Source organism: Mustelus asterias, chromosome 7 (genome assembly GCF_964213995.1).
Source record: "Mustelus asterias chromosome 7, sMusAst1.hap1.1, whole genome shotgun sequence".
Classification (NCBI taxonomy): Eukaryota; Metazoa; Chordata; class Chondrichthyes; order Carcharhiniformes; family Triakidae; genus Mustelus; species Mustelus asterias.
This window is the reverse complement of record NC_135807.1, coordinates 38,845,406-38,855,417: the sequence shown is the minus strand read 5'-3', so window position 1 is coordinate 38,855,417 and position 10,012 is coordinate 38,845,406.

The window sequence follows — 10,012 nt, the reverse complement described above, 5'->3', positions numbered from 1 at the left end:
TACTGAGGAAGTGCAGCACTCTCAGAGGTGCTGCCTTTCAGCCACACCATGTATCTGCTGCCTATTCCAGCAGTTCAGGTAGATGTAAGATTTTGATGGTGCTATCTCATGAAGAGTGAGGAAATTCTGCTAATGTATGGACCAACATTCCTCCCTTAGCTGCAGCATCAAAACACAAAATTAGGTGCCATTTAATTTAGTGCAGTGTATGGGATCTTGCTGCAAGTAAAATGCTGCTGTCTTTACCTCATTCATTGTGAGTTGTGTAAGATTGTCACAAATTTAATTCCGCTGCAGTTACCCTTTTGGGTTCAGCTGCTCCCTTAGACGGTGTCAGTACTTTACTTTTATAGCAGTTGACTCACACTGCCCTATATATCTATTTGCTCGATCGTTTCATTCAGGGGTGCAACAAGAACATTTCCTACAGTTTTACATGTTTGTTTCTTCAGTTTGCCCAAAGGCGGGCGGGCTGGAACCAGATGAAGCAAAGTTTGTTTTGAATTGAAGGCTGCTGTGTTCTACAGCGAGGTTATGAATGTGGACAGCCTGGAGAAGCTGTGTTTGTTCTGCTTTGGAGCAAAAAGGGTTAAGAGGAGCCTTGACAGAGGTGTTCAAAATCATGAAGGGTTTACGTAGCAAATGTTTCCTATGGCTGAAGGGCTGATAACGAGAGGTTACAAATTTAAGGGGACTGACAAAAAAAAAACAAGAGGCAACATAGAGAAAAATCTTTATACAGAATGAGCAGTTATGATTTGGAATGCACTGTCGAACAGGGTGAAGCATCAGATAATGGCCTTCAAAAGGGAATTAGATAATTACTTGAAGGAGAAAAAGTTGCAGGAATATAGCGAAAGAGAAGGTCTTGTGGCACAGTGGTAGTATCCCTACTGGGATTTAATGGTGGATCCGTTTTTTAAAAATAATGTTTTTATTGCGAATTTTGCACTTTATATTCAGTACGATGCACAACAAATTTCCAGGATTCAGCACAATACCAAACAATTATCGTTTCGCATATATACACGGAGAAGTCCAGCATAGACCAAGATAAATAATTCAAAGAATCAGACATCACAATCCCTGCCGCTATGATCAGCGCCTCCTCCTGTACAGATAGTAAAAGGACAACAGAAAAAAAGTGTGAGGAATCAGGACAAGGCCTTGAAAACATGGCACCATGGTGCACCGCACCATTCATGGAGCAACAAAACAGAGACCCGAAGCTCAAAGAATTATCAACTGTGCCCAAGCGTGCACCACCACACACCACCCCCACACCCCCACCAACCAGAAGCGCCAATGGCAAGGAAAAGAAGTCCAGTCCACTCCAGGATATTTAGTCTGTCTGCAAATAGCTAACGAAAAAACACAGAAAAACACAACATCAATAGTTCTAATGGGGGACTTTCCTCACCTAAAATGAGGACTTTAGGCCACACCAATGACCCCTGCATCTATCCTCCACCCACCACCCTGCTGTGGCACTGCTCATCTTTCTTATAACTAAAATGAAGGGTACTGCAGAGAAATGTACTCCTTCTGTGCAAATGCAAGGATTACAAGACACAAAAAAACCCAACCAAACATGTATTGCACAACCCCCAAGACACACAACGCACTCAAGAGCCCTCCCTGACAAAAAAAGGAAGGAGAGGGCCCCTGACTACAGATACCGCTCTTTCCCCCCTCTACCCCCCAAATCCCACCTTGGATACCACCATCACTGTCTTTGGACTCCTCTTGCCCCATTGACAGGGTAGATCCAGCAGAAGGTCTGACTCCAGACTCCTGGGGCGGGTCTTTCTGGCTGCACTCGCCCCGAAACCGGAAAATCCTGCCTGAGGTCAACGGATCTTCCCATGGTCCGCCCCTCGCCCGCTACGATTCCCGTGGCAGACGGAATGGGAAAATTCGCCCCCTGAAGTTTCATGGCAAACGTGAGCAAGGAAATCTAATGCTGATTACAACCTACTACTGTCCTCCCACTGCTAGCGAACTGATGCTTCTCCATGTTGAACACCGCTTGGAGGAAGCACTGAGGGTGGTAAGGGCACTCAATGGCCGGAATTTTACCGGCACGCCTGCTCCAATTCTGGAAACAGGCGATGCTCGGAGGACAGCATTCTCTGTTGCCTTGGACGGACATGCCGGTAAAATTCCGCCCAATGTACTCTGAATGGGCGTGTCCAATGTCCAACACCAGGAATGGCTCAGTAACACCACTGCTGACCAAGATGACAGAGTCCTGAAGGACATACTGCCAAACTGGGCCTACAGCAGGTGGTGAGGCAACCAGCAAGAAGGAAAAACTGACTATTTAGCAAGGTCAATGCACCTAACCAGCACATCTGTCAGACTAGACCTGGTCCTCACCAATTTGGCTGCCACAGATGTACCTGTCCATTACAGTATCAGTAGGAGTGACCACCACACAATCTTTGTGAAAACAAAGTCCTGTCTTCACACTGAGGATATCCTCCATTGTGTCATGTGACACTGCCACTGTGCTATGTGGGATAAATTCAGAAAAGATCTAGCAGCTCAAAACTGGGCATCCATGTGGAGCTGTGGGCCATTAGTTTCGGTAGAATTGTATTCAACCACAATCTGTAACCTCGTGGCCAGGCTTATCCCCACACTACCATTACCATCAAGCTGGGGGGATCAACCCTGGTTCAATCAGAATGATTGAGAACATGCCAGGAACAGCACAGACATACCTAAAATGAGGAGTCAACCTGCAGGACTACTTGCATGCCAAACTGTGGAAGTAGCATGCTATTGACAGAATTAAGGGATCCCACAGGTATTCAATCAGCTGTAAGCTCTGCAGTCCTGCCACATCCAGCCATGATTAGTGGTTGACAATTAAATAATTAACTGGAGGAGTCGTCTCTACAACTATCCCTCATCTTCGATGAGAGGGGAGCCCAGCACATCAGTGCAAAAGATAAGGCTGAAGGATTTGCAATCATCTTCAGCCAGAAGTGCTAAGTGGATGATCCATATAGGCCTCCTCCAGAGGTCCCCAGCATCAGAGGGGCCAGTCTCCAGCCAATTCGATTCACTCTGTATGATATCAAGAAATGGTTGAAGGAACTGGATACTGCAAAGGCAATGGGTCCTGATAACATCCTAGCTGCAGTACGGAAGAACTACCTGCGCCCTTAACCAACTGGTATGGCTACAACACTGGCACCTTCCCGACAATTTGGAAAATTGTTCAGGTATGTATGTCCTGTCCACAAAAAGCAGGACAAGTCCAACCTGGCCTCTTGATCATGGGTGAAGTGATGGAAGGTGTTGTTGACAATGCTATCAAATAGCACTTACACAACAATAACCTTCTCTCTGATACTCAGTTTGGACTATGCCAGGGCACTCTGCTCCTGACTTCATTACAGCCTTGGTCCAAACATGGACAAAAGATCTGAACTCAAGAGGTGAGGTCAGAGTGACTGCCCTTGATGTCAAGGCAGCATTTGTCTGACTCTGGCATCAAGATTCCCTCACAAAATTGAAGCCAGTGGGAATCGGTGAAAAACACTCTACTAACACTGGTTGGAATCATACCTGGCACAAAGAAAGATTGTTGTGGTTGTTGGAGATCAATCATTTCAGTCCCAAGAGTTCCTCAGGATCGTGTCCTAAGCCAACCATCTTCAGCTGCTTCATCAATGACCTTCTCTCCATCTTAAGGTCAGAATTGGGATGTTTGCAGATGATTGCATAATGTTCAGCACCATTTGCAGATACTGAAGCAGCCCATGCCTATTTGCAGCAAGACATTCAGGCTTGGGCTAAATGGAAGTAACATTCATGCCACACAATAACCATCCTCAACAAGAGATGATCTAACCTTCTCCCCTTGACATTCAATGACATTACCAACACTGAATCCCTCATTACTTACATACGGGGGGGTTACCATTGACCAGAATCTGGCCTTGACCAGCCATATAAATACTGTGGCTACAAGAGCAGGTCAGGGGCTAGGAATTCTGTGGTGAGTAACTTACTTCCATCTCCCTAAAGTGTGTCCACCATCTACAAGGCGCAACTCAGAAGTGGAACGGTCTACTTTCCACTTTCCTGAATGAGTACAGTCCCAAAAACACTCAAGAAGCTCAACACCAACCTAAACAAAGTTCAGGATTTTGTTCCAGTGGTAGTGAAGTAACAGCGATATGTTCCTAATAATCAAGCAAAACTTCAGAACACTTCTCTAACTTTGCAGCTTATATTATTTATCCCACACAAGTTCTCGCAGTTGACACATTTCTAAGCTCTCAATAACAAAAACGACAACAAAAAATTGCAATTAAAAAATATCTTTAACGTATCAAAACATCCCATGGTGCTTCACAGGAGTTTACTCAAACAAAGTTTGACACCAATGCACACGTTCCAGCAAAACTTAGTCACCTTTGTGTATACTTTATCCTACTGCCAGCAAACCCAATTCCTAATTCTATACTCATCTAGATTTTTTTCTGAAATTGTTAATCGACATGGCAAGGACTGGTTTTATCTGAGCCGCTGTTCCATTTGTTCATCTGTGGAGGTTAAAAAAAAGCTTTCCAATCTTCGTGCTAGATTGAGTGCTTGTTAATTTTAGACCCTGTCCTTTTGTATTGTGCGCGGAGCCCCAGTTAAATCATTTACTTGCATTTACATTCTTCCCAGGCACCAAAATAACCGGGGACATGTCCCTGTCATCCGTCTATTCTCCACAAACAGTTCAATTCTGTGAGTCTCTCGTTACAGCTTAGAGCACTGAATCCTGGAGTCACCCAGTCCCTGAACTTTCTCCAATAAGGAATGCTTTCTCAACGGCTAAAGTGTCCATATCTGCACAGAATATTCTGAACAGTGGGTTGTAATATATACATTTTCTGGTATCTTATAGGATGAAAGATACACGTCAGATGGTTGAACCAGCCATCCCTGCAATGGCTAATGCCGCACAGCTAGAGACTTAAAAGTTGCTAAGTCTCTTTCAGCTCAATGTGATGTCATACCAAAGTCATTCAAAGACAGCTGGAATCAACAAAATGTTGGCACAAGACGCCCCTCCTCTCTCCTTCCCCCCTCTTGGTATCTGTGACATGTCTGATGAAAGTTGTTTAAATAGCTTGTTCCACATCCTCAGACCAATTCTGGACTTTTCCCCTGGGAGGCACCTGGCATTTGTCCTCTGAAAGACATTGAGATTGATGACAACTGTGGTTACTCCCCCCGCCCCCACTGTAAATGACCTTTTGTTTTAAATAGAATATTATGGAACTTACTGTGTACACGGCTTCCGTCTTTTCTCAAGTACTGAATAGACGAAAAGTAAAGAATTCAGAACTCAAGCACTAACAGATTCCTCCAGGCTTTTTTGCATTTCTTGCCTTTGGTGCCACTGCTATTATTAGTGTTTCTCTGAACTCTCTTAATCCCGCAAACAGCCCAAGATCATAACCTCAGCCTCCATTTTCAGATTGCAGCTGTTGATGGTGATTCTACCTCCTGTGCACTCATCTTTGCTTTTTCACTTGCCTCTTTACCGTCTTCTTTTGCTTTTCGCTATCACCCTTTTTGTCATTTAAACTCTCCTGACTCTATCACAGACCTTCATTTTGTTCTTTCCTCCCATTCACACTTTCCCTGTCTCTGTTCTTGCTTATCACTTGTTCCACCTCTAACTTTTCTCTGATGAAAAGTCATCGGCCTGAAAGTGTGTGCAAAATTTTCCCGCCCAGTGGAGGTTGAAATAACTCCTCAGAGTCCGGTGTCCCTTCACAAGGTTCCCTTTATTTACAAACTCTATTCCACTCTTGGAGTGCTTCAGGTACTGAGTCAGAATCAGGAGTCCCGGTGGACCTGATGCTCTCATGTACAGGTGAGGCTCCCTGATTGGCAATTGTGACTTCGGATCAGGGAGCTCTTTATTACAAAACAGTACAAAATACAGATGCAAAAGTACATCACAAGTTATAAAGATTGCATTTAACAATCAACAAATAACCCTGTTAATTATATTTGACCTCAATCAGGGAGCTCATACTCCAAGAGCCCAAACCCATGGGCCTTGTTGAAGTCGTTACAGAGGTGACTTTGGTGATGGTGGGAAAGTCCCAGAAATTGATGTTAGGTTGGAATTCCCATGTGAACCCACCCTTTTCTGGTTTACCCTGGGATGAGATTGAAGGAAAGCAGGGAACCCCTTGGATCTGTCAGCTAAGTAATTAGGCAGTTGGGATTGCTATTTGCTGTTTTAACCCTCAATCCTGTATTTCCCAACAAGGGAACCTGTTTCCTGACCTGTCAGCAATTTGCAAGGGCCACTGAGGTGAGTGCACTGCGGAAGAACTTTTTCAGTAAAAATGATGGGCTGAGAAGGCTTTGATTGATCAGTTGCATTGAAGAGTTCCAGCCATGGCCATTGAGAGGCTACTGCTCATAGCTGTTCTCTCAGAGAGTGTGTCACCTTTTGACAGGTGTTTGCCAACTTCTTGAAAGATACTTCACCTGTCTCATATTTCATTCATTTCCCGGTGCACTTCCCTGCTGTCAGCCTTGGCATGGGTGCAGTTTATACAGCTCCCCCTTTTACCTGTGCTGAGGATTAAGAGCAGATGTCACACAATGGTGCCAAATGCAACAACATCAGCTGCCTTCTTTTGAGTCACATGTCCCTCCACAGGGCAAATATGATAGCGACCAGATTTCGGCTGGAAGCAGGCAAGACACCAGCACAAAATCTACAGGCAGAGGATAAACCTTCTTGATATGTCTGAACATCAGTACCTCAAGAAGCTCAGGCTCTCATAGCAGGTCACTGCAGACACCTGGAACCTCGTGGAACAGGACCACCATCCCAGTGGATCAGATGGGCTTGCATTGCCAGTGACCAATGATATATTTGTTATTGAAGGTGACTGCCGCCATTCTGCACAGCTGTGCCCTCAGTCCCAGTGTACGCCCATAGCTTTGATTTGAAGTTGCTGAGGCTTCCCAGCAAGCTGAAATTGTTGAAACCCTCTCTATGCACCTGAAGCCTTTGATCTGTAACAAATTCAATGGGAGGTGCCTCGGAAATATTCAACTACCAGTTCAATGGATTTCTATCATCCTCCAGCCCCCTCTGTTTATTTTTATATCCCTTCACAGTTGAATGCACTTCAAAATACCTCAGTGATCCTGACTGCAATGTTGACGGAGTCTAAGCCTAATTGACAGCCCCCAGTTTAACTTACTCTTTTAAAAACCACTTCAATCTTCTCATATGTGGAACTGTAAGAATCCCAACTTGTGTAATTAGCAGTGAAGGTAGGTTTGCAGTAGATCATGGCAGAGAACCCCCTGGCAGATTTCTCAACTAGTCAAGATAAGCAAGCTCATTTGACTGCTCTATTTCAAAAGTGAATTTAAGTGCAGGATGGAATCCATTAAGACATGCAAGGAAATAATTACATGCTATTGCGGATTTAAATACAGCAAGTGTATCTTCCACTTGTCGGAAATGTGCAATGGGTAGGAGGTTAGGTGTCATTCCATTGAAGAAATATTTTTCATGGAACCCAAATGTGGTGATATAAACAGGGCCTAGTTTTAAGGCTGATAAAATTGGATATCCTAAATTAAAGAATTGGGCACATTAAAATCAAACACAGTCAAACCTCAGGCAGACCAATTGTACAATACACAAAGGTGTCTGCGCCTGACCCATCAACCACCCATCAAAGGTCATAACTGATACTTAGCAGGAGATCATTGCACCTCATTGAAATGCACCGGCCTATTGTTAGAAGCCCAGATCGGGCCAGACTTTCTGTCACCAAGAGTCCCTGTAGATACCTTATCTGATAACAAGTTCAACAGCGTGGAGATGGGACAGCTGGGGGCGGACCCTAGTGTCCTGTCAGGCAGACATCAAGAAACCCATTGGGTATCGGAACCCCCTCCTGGAACCTCATTGGCCGGAAGCCAGAGAGGTTTCTGGAAAGGCAAGCAGGCTGGGGGATAAAGGGACATACTTTGAGAGACCAGCAGTGAAGACTCGATGAAGGAGGCAGCCTTGCCCATTCGGAAGACTGACCGAAGAAGGAAGGAAGGAAGAAGCTGCCATCGAGACTCACCTTCGTGACGACGAACCAGAGGGACTCAGAGAATCGGGCCTGCAGTTCAACCAAACCATCTTTACAGGTAGTATACTTGAAACTGCTGGGGTATCCTTTTGTTTTATGTGGGTAATTTAAGGGTTAATAGTGTTATTATTAATAAACTTGTTGAACCTTTACTTGTGTTTGTCCTTTGTCCATCTTGCAAATAAGGACACCGGGGTAAAACCTTAGAGTAAGCAAATTGGTCGAAAGTATCTAAGAATTAACAGGTCCAACACAAAAAAAGATGTTTGCAAGAACTGGGTCTAGAGGGGATCCCATGGCAACATCCATTTAGAGTCATAGAGTCAAAGAGGTGTACAGCATGGAAACAGGCCCTTCGGCCCAACTTGTCCATGCTGCCTTTTTTTTATAACCCCTAAGCTAGTCCCAATTGCCCGCATTTGGCCCATATCCCTCTACACCCATCGTACCCATGTAACTGCCTAAATGCTTTTTAAAAGACAAAATTGTACCCACCTCTACTACTACCTCTAGCAGCTTGTTCCAGACACTCACCACCTTCTGTGTGAAAAAATTGCTCCTCTGGATACTTCCGATCTCTCCCCTCTCACATTAAACCTATGCCCTCTAGTTTTAGACTCCCCTACCTTTGGGAAAAGATATTGACTATCTAGCTGATCTATGCCCCTCATTATTTTATAGACCACTATAAGATCACCCCTCAGCCTTCTACGCTCCAGAGAAAAAAGTCCCAGTCTATCCAGCCTCTCCTTATAACTTAAACCATCAAGTCCCGGTAGCATCCTAGTAAATCTTTTCTGCACTCTTTCTAGTTTAATAATATCCTTTCTATATTAGGGTGACCAGAACTTTACACAGTATTCCAAGTGTGGCCTTACCAATGTCTTGTACAACTTCAACAAGACATCCCAATTCCTGTATTCAATGTTCTGACCAATCCAAGCATGCTGAATGCCGCCTTCACCACTCTGTCCACCTATGACTCCACTTTCAAGGACCCCTAGATCTTTTTGTTCTGTAACTCTCCCCAATGCCCTACCATTAACTGAGTAAGTTCTGCCCTGGGTGTTCAATCTACCAAAATGCATCACCTCACATTTATCTAAATTAAGCTCCTTCTGCCATTCATCAGCCCACTGGCCCAATTGATCAAGATCCCGTTGCAATTGGAGATAACTTTCTTCACTGTCCACTACGCAACAAATCTTGGTGTCCCTGCAAACTTACTAACCATACCTTCTGTATTCTCATCCAAATCATTAACATAAATGACAAATAACAGTGCACCCAGCACTGATCCCTGAGGCACACTGCTGGTCACAGGCCTCCAGTTTGAAAAACAATCCTCTACAACCACCCTCTGGCTTCTGTCAAGAACAGTAAGAAGTCTCACAACACCAGGCTAAAGTACAACACAAGCACAAGCCACAAGCTTTCGGAGCGCTGCTCCTTCATCAGGTGAGTGGGAGTTCTGTTCACAAACAGGGCATATAAAGGCACAAACTCAATTTACAAAATAATGGTTGGAATGCGAGTCTTTACAGGTAATCAAGTCTTAAAGGTACAGACAATGTGAGTGGAGAGAGGGTTAAGCACAGGTTAAAGAGATGTGTATTGTCTCCAGCCAGGACAGTTTGTGAGATTTTGCAAGCCCAGGCAAGTCGTGTGGGTTACAGATAGTGTGACGAACCTAAGATCACGGTTGAGGCCACCCTCATGTGTGCGGAACTTAGCTATCAGTCTCTGCTCACGCAGAATCTCTTTACGTACCATCAACTGGTGCATTTTCCAACCAATTGGCTCCCACTTCTGGTACAGTATAAAGTTGTAGTTTTTCCCTGACATTGGCATTCTTACGATTGGCCTGATGA